The sequence below is a fragment of the Rattus norvegicus genome, chromosome 5 (genome assembly GCF_021556685.1).
Source record: "Rattus norvegicus strain SHRSP/BbbUtx chromosome 5, alternate assembly SHRSP_T2T, whole genome shotgun sequence".
NCBI classification, from domain to species: Eukaryota; Metazoa; Chordata; class Mammalia; order Rodentia; family Muridae; genus Rattus; species Rattus norvegicus.
In genome coordinates, this window is record NC_141538.1 from 18504316 (window position 1) to 18514777 (window position 10462).

Here is a 10462-nt window from a genome sequence, read left to right on the forward strand (position 1 = left end):
AGCCTATGTCCTATATTTAAATGGTGTAATATTCATTGACAGACAGCCTATGTCCTGTATTTAAATGGTGTAATGTTCACTGACAGACTGCCTATGTGCTGTATTTAAATGGTGTAATATTCATTGACAGACAGCCTATGTCCTGTATTTAAATGGTGTAATGTTCACTGACATACTGCCTATGTCCCATATTTAAATGGTGTGATCTTCACCTGACACACAGCCTATGTCCCGTATTTAAATGGTGTAATGTTCCCCTGACACAAAGCCTCTGTGTTTTAATCTACTACAGTATAGATGTAAACAGTAACTAGAGGGCTGGAGAGATGGCTCAGCGGCTAAGAGCACTGATTGTTTTTCCAGAGGTCCTGAGTTCAATTCCGTGCAACCACATGGTGGCTCACAACCATCTGTACTAGGCATCCAACCCCCTCTTCTGGTCTGAAGGGAGCAATGGTGTATGCATATACATCAAATAAACAAACAAACAGTAGCTAGAATGAATTACTGAGGAAATTATAGGTGGAAGACTTTGAGTTTAGATAGTAATAATATACTTGATTGCCTACTACTATTTATCTTTGGTCCTAAACTCTCAGTACTCTTCCCTAAGCTCTGAGAGTTCAAGTATGTACCACCATACCTACTTGTTTTTTATAAAAACTTATTTTTATTTTATGTGTATAGGTGTTTTGCCTGCTTTTTTGTGAGCACAACACAGGCATGCCAGGTGCCTTCAGAGGGCAGAAGCTATGTCAGATCCCCTTGAATTGGAGTCACAGAATTGGAGCCTTCATAGAGGTGCTCAGAATCACCTGAGAATCCTCTAGAAATATAACAAGTGCTCTTAACTGATGAGCCATCTCTTCAGCACCCCAACTCCCAACTCCTACTATTTATTGACCACCTGCCTAAGTTTACCATTAGTTTCTAGTCAATGAGACAAACTTAATATATATTTCACTGAGACAACACCAGAGAAAAATATCAAACATGTCAGTCATGCTCAAACCTAGTGAGAAAGATACACAACATGGTTAATGGTGTGAAGAGCTTGCCCAGATGAGCATAGAGAAATCTCTGGGTTCACCCCCAAACACTGTCTAAGCCAGGTGTAGTAATGCATACCCCACTAATCTCAAGCCCTGGGAACTGGAGACAGGATCATCGACCATAACGTCAAGGCTATGCTCACTTACACAGTGAATTTAAGGCCGAGCTGAGCTACAGGAGACCCTATCTAAAACTTTTTCTAAAAAAAGATATATTTATTATATGTAAACACACTCACTGTCGATCTTTTCAGACACACCAGAAGAGGGCATCAGATCCCATCACAGATGGCTGCGAGCCACCACGTGGTTGCTGGGAATTGAACTCAGGGCCTCTGGAAGAGCAGTCAGTGCTCTTAACCACTGAGCCATCTCTCCAGCCCCAAGACCCTGTCTAAAACAAAAACAAAAAGCCAAGACCTTATAAACTGCTGAGCTACACATCCAAACCCAGCCAAAAAGTCCAATTTTCAATTTGATGCTTTTCCTTTAAATCTTTCCCTTCATTTTATTGTATACAAAACTATCATTCCCCTGGTATCCAAACTCATCTCTGTTTAAATTCTGCCCATCTTTTCTTTTAGAACAGAACTCCTAATCTGTCATGGCAGAACCTTTAGACTGCAAATGCTCTATTCTTTTTACTTTCTATTCCACTCCTTCAACACTCCTATCAGCTGGCCTCAAATTCTGCTTGTCGTTGTCATCCCTGCCTTCTCTGAAGCTACCTTTCATGTGCTATAATGTTTAGTTAAGCACTGCTTTCTTCAAAGCAGGCTTTTCTTCCTTCTCATTGAACCACTCTGCAAAATAATGTGAAAAGACAATTCCAGAGAATGACAACCTACAGGATCCCACTTACTTCCTTTAGTTGGCAACCCCACTACAGATGTGAACTTGACAACTCTGACACATAATTAACCTAGAAAGGTAATGTTTGGAACAAAATTTATCTCAATTAAGATTCTACCTACTCCACTGGGACTCAATAACTTTAGCATCTCAGTTTACGATCTACAAACTGAAAATGATACACTTACAGAGTTGGTAAGGAGGAGAGCAATAATGTGAATGAGAATCCTTTACAGCGCCCAGGAGTGTATTTAAAAAAAAAAAAAAAATCACTAAAAGTGGTGGGTACTAAGCTTCAATGTTTAATAGCTTCATAATTAACCCCAGTTCCTTTTTCCTGAAATATCATCAAAGGATCCCACACAGGAAGAAAACTATACCAACACTTTGCATTTTCAGGCCAGGTAAAAATCTCTCCTCCAATCTTTGTTTATCTGAATGTTTAATGTTAGGTGTAGTCCTAACATTGTTTCTGAGCTGGGTGTGTAGCCCAGCAATTTATGTGGCCTTTCCCATTTACAGTTGGCTATAAATGATAGAAGGAAGAGACGGATAGATTAGCCATCTATCTTTGAAAGAACTTTGTTCTTTCAAAGTTCCCAGCATCCATATGGCAACTCCAAATTCTCCACAACTCCAAATCCAGGGTATCCAATGCCATACAAAATAATCTACAAAAATTTAAAATTTTAAATTAAAAATGATCCCACTGTATTTATATGGAATATATGGGTGATGGTTGACTTCCATGTCTATATAAAATAACTAGAATCATCTCAGAAAAAAAAAATGCATCTGGCTCTGTCAAGTGTGGTGATAGACACCTGCACACCTTTAATCCCAGTCCTAAGGAGGCACAGGTAGTAAAATCTAGAGATGATGGCAGCCTGGTCTATATAACAGGTTCCAAGCCAGCTGTCTAGCCAACTTTTCAACTGAGGTAATTAAAAATTTCATCCTGAAAAATTACCACTGTGATAATAAGGCCCACCGCACTAGCCGTAACACCAATTTTCTATAATACTAAAACCTCAGAATTAGCTTTCTTACATTTCAAGGTTTTCAGAACTAAACACTGACTAGACTCCCAGTACTTGGGGTGGGTGTGGAAGTAGGGGAGATCTAAATAAGCCAGGCATGGTACTAGGTGCTAGGAATATAAATAACTTTCAAGTTGCTTTCAAGTTTAATAGAGCACAAGATCTGGATGTTACTAAAGAAAGCAAACTAAAGGTCTTATGGAGAAAAGCAATTTGAAATAATTTTGTCTTGTTTCCAATTCTGCAAACTACAATTCTTAGTAATTCTACCTCTTTGAGTAATGACTGGTTTCTGCTTCAATGAAAATAAAATTCACCACAAAAGCCATATAGGTGGCTCAGACCAAGAACTGGGTATCAGTCTCTGCAAATCAGATATACCCCATATACCACCACCAGGAGAAAACAGAGAGTAGCACAGGCATCTTCTTCACACTGTACAACCTGTTTCATAAAGGTTCCTATCTAAGTGTGTGCTTTCTCTAACACTAGATAAGCATGCTCAGGTAAGCCTTACACGGAGATAAGTAATACAACATGCTTGTGACCAAAACAGAGCAGAAATACTTCTGTGATTGGAGGCATATTCCATGAAAAAGGTTCCTGAAGACTAATGCCTGAAGTGAGGGGTAGTAGTAGGAAGAGACATTCTGGAGACATTCAAGTTTTATGACACAGTAGTTTAAAAAAAAAAAAGTAAAACTGTGGCTGCATGTGTAAAACACAGAGTTGAGTGTCCGTAGATTCAGCAGGTCTGGGGAACAGCTGGACCGGAATCTATCCCTCACATATGGATTGGTCCTATCTAGTTTACTTGTGTATAACAGTAAGGAATAGAATAGGCACATGCATATATATAATCTGGTTTTATAAAAATGAGGTCAGCCAGGGCTACACAGGTAAAAGTGTCTGTGACTGCCTGTTTTCTTCCTTCTACAGACAATAAACAAACAAACAAACAAACAAACAAACAAACACATGTGTGAACATGAATGCAGGTCCTGAAAGAGACCAACAGATGGTGTTGGATCTCCTAGAGTTGGAGTCACAGCTGGTTGTGAGCAATCTAATGTGGGTGCTGGAACTGAATTGGGGTCCTTTGGAGGAATGAGTGCTCTTAACTGCTGATACATTTCCAGCCCCCAGAGTTTTAAAGATTGCATTTATTGGGGCTGGAGAGATGGTTCAGCAGGTAGGAGCACTGTCTGCTCTTCCAGAGGTCCTGAGTTCAATTCCCGCAACCACATGGTGGCTCACAACCATCTGTAAAGGAATCCTATGTCCTCTTTTGGTGTGCCTGAAGACAGCTACAATGTACTCATAAAATAAATATTTAAAAAAAGATTACATTTATTTTATGAGTATATTTGTCACAGTATATGTGAAGATTAAAGAATAAGTAATTATATTCAGTTTTATTCCCACCATGATGCCATTCATACTAGCATGTGTACCTTACCTGAACTGCATAATATGGAAATTACTGGACATTAGAGCATTAACATATTACCATTCTGGCATCATATCTAACCATCAAAACTATATAAAATCCATGACTTTAGAGAACATTTTTCTTTTTTTTTAAATATTTATTTATTATATAGAAATACACTGTAGCTGTCTTCAGACACACCAGAAGAAGACATTAGATCTCATTACAGATGGTTGTGAGCCACCATGTGGTTGCTGGGATTTGAACTCGGGACCTTTGGAAGAGCAGTCAGTGCTCTTAACCACTGAGCCATCTTCCCAGCCCTAGAGAACATTTTCTAGTAGTATATTTTACTTTACAGTGTATACCAACTAAACCCAAATCACCTATATAATACTGAATTAGCTTTTACTCTATCAAACCAAGTCTATAAACATAGGCTTCTTTATAGGGCAGTATCAAGGAAGCATTCTCAAATGTCATTTGCTGCCAAAGTCACCAAAGGCCATAGAAAGAACAGAAAAGTAGTGAATTATAATCTGGACACGTATTCTGTGGGCAGTGACTGACCAACTTTTGTATATGGCTAGTGAAGGAAAAACTGATGTTGATATTCTTAAATTAGTAACAAGATGAAAACATCACTACTACATCAATGTTTTCATGAACAATAACATGAGAATTCAACCCAGCAAAATCTGTAATCTTGAGGGCCCTCATTAAACACCTAAGAAAGCCGAAACTACTTATAAAAGGCTGCTTGTGAGCGTTCAAGTTCTGCATACACTTGCAGGCTCACTAGACTCAACTTTACAGAAGGGTGAGAGGAAGACTAATGCTCTTAGGACCTTCAAGAATGACCAGCTTTAGAATAAGCAAATTAGGCTTCCTAGGTCCATAATACAGAAATACTAGAGAAATGTGCTCAGTAACATTATGTTCTTATCTAAAAAGTACATTGGGGCTGGAGAGATGGCTCAGTGGTTAAGAGCACCAACTGCTCTTCCAAAGGTCCTGAGTTCAAATCCCAGCAACCACATGGTGGCTTACAACCATCTCTAATAAGATCTGATGCTCTCTTCTGGTGTGTCTGAAGATAGCTACAATGTATATAATAAATAAATAAACCTTAAAAAGTACATTGTTTAACCTAATACTCCACAGTCTGCTTCTCTAACCTCTTTTCTAAACCAGCAACTGATATTTGTCATTTTGCCTTCTTTAAAATGCCCAATGGTTGCCTAAACACATACGAAATGTGTGTTTCTCTAGCTTACTGTTATACACAAGTAAACTAGATAGGACCAATCCATATGTGAGGGATAGATTCTGGTCCAGCTGTTCCCCAGACCTGCTGAATCTACGGACACTCAACTCTGTGTTTTACACATGCAGCCACAATTTTACTTTTTTTTTTTTTAAACTACTGTGTCATAAAACTTGAATGTCTCCAGAATGTCTCTTCCTACTACTACCCCTCACTTCAGGCATTAGTCTTCAGGAACCTTTTTCATGGAATATGCCTCCAATCACAGCCTTCCATAGTTCCTATTTCTTCTCCCCCTCATCCCTCAAAAAGGATCCTTTTGTTTCTTAAAGTCTCTTGGGTCTTGACTCAAGACAGTAAGACACCTTACCCAAAGTTTCAAACCCACCCTCCAATACAGACAGACATTTCTTAACCTTTCTGGCTTGCTTAAATATCCACTTATGTTCTCACTTTTCTTCTGAATAATAGAGCCTTGAGTTTGTCTGCTGCTTAATACTTACCAACACATCACTAATGAATACTTGCCAAAACTTAGCAAAACTCTGAGATGTGTCAGGTATGACAGGTCTTAACAAAAGGGGGTCAGGAGCTGAAGGCCAACCTGAGCTACACAAGGTGCACCTCTAAACAAAGCTCTCTTAATCAGGTAGTCTTGGAAACACTTTTTTCTCAGGTCTAAGAGTGAATCAGGAATAACGCTTTACAGAGCATGCAGAAAGCTCTAGGATTTATTCCTAGCAGTACATACTAACAAGGCAAGAAACAAAAACATACAATCGTGGAGAAATCATTTCTTTTATCTTATGTCTTTTGGTTTTTATGGATTTATGTGTAAACTCAATCTGCTGTGCATTCTAACCCTGATGTCTGTCATAAAGAGCCAAAACAAAAAACACTAACCAATTACATTAATAGATTTATCAATGTAAATGCTACGTTACGTGCCTGACACACCCATGGCATAAGTATGTAAATACCATTTTTGTTGTTTTTTCCTTTTTTCAAGACATATTCTCACTATGTTTCCCAAGACTACCTTAACTTACTGTGTAATGCAAATAGCCTAAAGCCATCTTTCTGTCTCAGTCTCCTGGAATGCTGAGATGAATAGAGCAGCTATGTTCTAACCCTAGGCTAACGTTTAAAACAGAGATAAACACTAAAAAAAAGACAAAAACCTAATTGGAAAGTGATATTTGTGCCATATTTTGTAATAAAATATTTCTCGCATAGCAGCAGTCCACTTATCCAGTAATCCCAAAACACAAAAAACAAAAACAACAACAAAAAAACCCCACCTACTGAAATACAGTAACATGAGCACACACAAGCCGGTGCATTTTTAGGCTGCTTCTAAACTGCTAGCTGTGCAAACCCTCAGATAAGTAAGTCTCATCAGTTATTTACAGAAAATGGTTAGCAAAATGGAAGTTTTTAACGCTCATAATAGACGTGTCAACATCCCCACCCAACTGAATGTCTTGCAGAGACTTTATCAATAAGTGAGTGCACGAGTGTTCTGTAGCATCAGGCCTATACCAACCAGTTCATGGAATGATCACACTTTAAAGACTCATGACGGAAAGGACAGGATTACGAAACCATAAGCAGTCACCACAGGACATCCACCACTCTAGAGAAAGTATAGACACCACGTTCGGAAGCTGTCATTTGTACCAAGTTTTGGAACCCGCATAAACCCCCTACTCCAAATCCATTCGTGGGGCGAGCGAGGCTGAGTCATTCCAAGGAGTAACTTTACACCGATGCTTGCACTCCGGGGTCGGGACAAAGACATCACCTCTAGGTTCCTCCCCTCTGGGCACTCCGGCCCTGGCCCAAACCCTCTCCGGTTTCCCAGGCCGGACACTCCAGTGCGCCAGCCTTGGAGACGGAGGCCGCAATTCAGGCCTCCGGTGAGCACCAGCGCCCTGCGGCTCCCGCGATCCTGTCAGCAGCCAGCCGGCCTCACGGTCCCCGTAGGGCTGGCGCCGTGACCCTCGGAACCGGCGCCGACGGACGCTCGGGCGATCCCGTCAGGTGCTGAGAAGCCCGGCCAAGCCCGCCGCCAGATGGGAACAGGGAAGGCACTTACCCGGCAGCGCCTCCTCCGCCCGCGGCAGCAACACAGCCGGCGGACCCCCGCACCATCTTCTGCCGCCGCCCTGGCCTCGGCGGCGGCTACCAACCGCCCCTGTGGCGCCGCCAACCGACACAACCGTCGGCGCCCGGCCGCCGAGCACCCGGCTAAGCCCGGAGGTCCGGCGGGATGGGAGTAGGGCGCAGCCGCTGCTCCGGCCCCTCGGCTCCGCGCGGGTACTCGAGTCCGCGGGCCGAGGCACTGGGAGCTTGGCAGGGTTGGGTCGCGGCCGCCGTGGGGTTTGTTATTGTCGACTCGGCCTTTCCGCCGCAGAGCACGCCGGGAAACAGCCTGCCGGGGGAGGGGAGACCCAGGCGTCTGCGCAGATCCGGAAGTCACTGGGCCTCCCGGACGGGCGCGGCTCGGCCGGCGAGCGAAGTCTCTGGCTAGTGACATGTCTGTCCTTCCCTGACCCTGGAAGGTATTTCGGTGCTTGCCGTGGACGGCCTCAAGGTGAGCGTGACCTTCTGGCCCGGGCAGACCGACCCCGCCAAACCTGGAGCAGTCCCAGCAGGGGAGCGGGAGGCTGAAGAGTGAGCACCAGTACAGCTCTGGGGCCCTCGTCGGCCGCCCGGAGGTCAGCCGACTGTCACCTGGGCCACCGGTACCGCTACTGCCTGGTTGGCAGGCAACTCCGAAAGTATGCCAGGCATCTTTGCAAGGGTGGGGCAGCACAAAGTCAGACCAGGTAAGTAAAGACCACGTCCAAAAGAGAAGAACCGAAGCAAAGTGTACTGGACTTTAATCGGCACGACCGTACAATACGGAATTCGATATGGGTCAACAACATCAAGATTAGATAAGAGAATGTCAGCTTGGGAGAATGTTGCATTTGTATTCAGGCTCAGGCAAGGACTTGAAGCTACAAAACTTGAGTATTAAAATTTGATGAGCAGATGTTACATGCAGACTAATCAATTATGTGACATAAACAGGTACTAAATTACTATTTCCAGGAATATCTGAAAGAGGTAAAAGTTTAGGAATGGTCTCTCTAAGCCAACCATGAGTGGTTCCTAGCAATATGAGACATGAGGAGTATTAAACTAATCGAGATCTGCAGCTCTTTATTGTGAAATACACTAGGAAACATTTGCTGAGTTTCAGAGTTGTTTGGAGAGGAGCTCTTGTTTATCTCACTTTGTTTTTAACTCTGCACTTCTGCTATATCCCCGGAAAAAAAATGTTGTCTTCATGGTTTTTGACCACACTCATACATATTGAGTATTTTTTCCAAACTGGAATTTTAGTACATTACACCAGCAAAAGGGGGGGGGGGGGGCTCAATTATTGTGCACCAGGAAAGTAGTGAATTGGCAAGACTAAAACAAGAAAAACTGTTGCTATATTAGCACATGTAAGCTATGCCTATCTCAGTCTAGCTAGAAACTTCGAAAAACAAAGCTGGCCCGGAGGTGCAGCCCATACCTTTAATCCCTTCACTCAGAGGGGGAGGCCTGGTCTACAGAGTGAGCTCCAGGACTGCCAAGGCTACACAGAAAAAGGAAAAATCAGGGCTAGTGAGATGACCCAGAGGTCATCTCCTGACTACCAAAACTAACCACCTCAGTTTCATCCTAGGACTGACATCGTAGACGAGAACCATACTTGAAGTTCATACACACTAAAAGAGCACTAAAGAGCTTCGTTTCCTCACAGTTAATCAGTGGCATTGATCAGGAGAGATACACTCCAGTTTCAAATGTTAAAGCACCACATATCTCATGATGTCCCTGACTTCTTTGGGAAACTGTTACAACAAATGTCTGTTACTTTATACTCCGATGTAAATGTTCAAAATCTATATGCATCTCAAACTATTCACTAAGACTAAAGTGAAAATGTGATATGAGTTCTGCTAAATAAACTTGAGTACACAGAAGATAAATGTTACTGATCATGCATGTCCATGAGTTTTCTGTCACAAGCTATTTTCCCCCCTTCTCTATAATCATCGAGAACAAACTCCTCCTGCATCACCACGTGAAGCGTCATAATCCACTTTGATGTTTGGCTTCTGGGCTTTTCTCAATGAAACTACAGACAGATGTAAGGACCTTAGAATTGTCTTTCATAGAGAGTGCTGAAATATTTAAACTTACTGATGCATGGGCCATTCTTCATTCCCCTTCCTGGGTTATCTCTTTCCTGTTGCTTATAATCCCCCATCCATTTTACTGGATTCTTTTCCCGATTATCAACTAGAATACACTGGGTGATGCAAAGATTAGGTTCTTTGTAAGATAAGAAAAGTTCTCATTCTTGGCCTCCACTAAACTTTTTTAAAGTTAGTATCTGTCAGTGTTTCAGTGAACTTTAAGGGAAGGAGAATAAGTAAAGGTGCATCCTACCAAGAACAGAGCTGACTCCATTCCTCCACATGGCGTGTGCACACACATAAAATCAATAATTGAATTGATAAATATAATTTTTAAAGTCATTTTTTCTTTCAGAAGTGTGGAGGGATTATGCAATCTACCTGAGTACTTCAAATCATTTGAAATTTTAAATCTTTTTCTCAATTTTAATCTGTCTCCTAGTCTTTACTTGACACATCTGTAACTCTTGATCTTTTAAATGTCTAACATGCTGATTGTAAGCTCCCCTTTAAATTTTAACCCTGCTGCCTGACTAATGATATCCATTTAGTACTAACTTTTGCACCTTGTTACTTGC

At 41.9% G+C, this 10462-nt stretch overlaps 1 protein-coding gene across 9 annotated transcripts in view; it reads right to left on the bottom strand.

Moving 5' to 3' along the window:
- Positions 1 to 8045, bottom strand: part of Rb1cc1 (RB1-inducible coiled-coil 1) — a 63832-nt gene extending 55787 nt beyond the window's left edge. For 8 of the 9 annotated variants that reach the window (XR_015619629.1, XR_015619628.1, XR_015619627.1 and 5 more), the window contains exon 1: positions 7742 to 8043. The gene's annotated coding sequence lies outside the window, so the exon portion shown is untranslated. 9 annotated transcript variants of the gene reach the window in all.
- Between the last annotated feature and the right edge of the window lie 2417 nt (positions 8046 to 10462).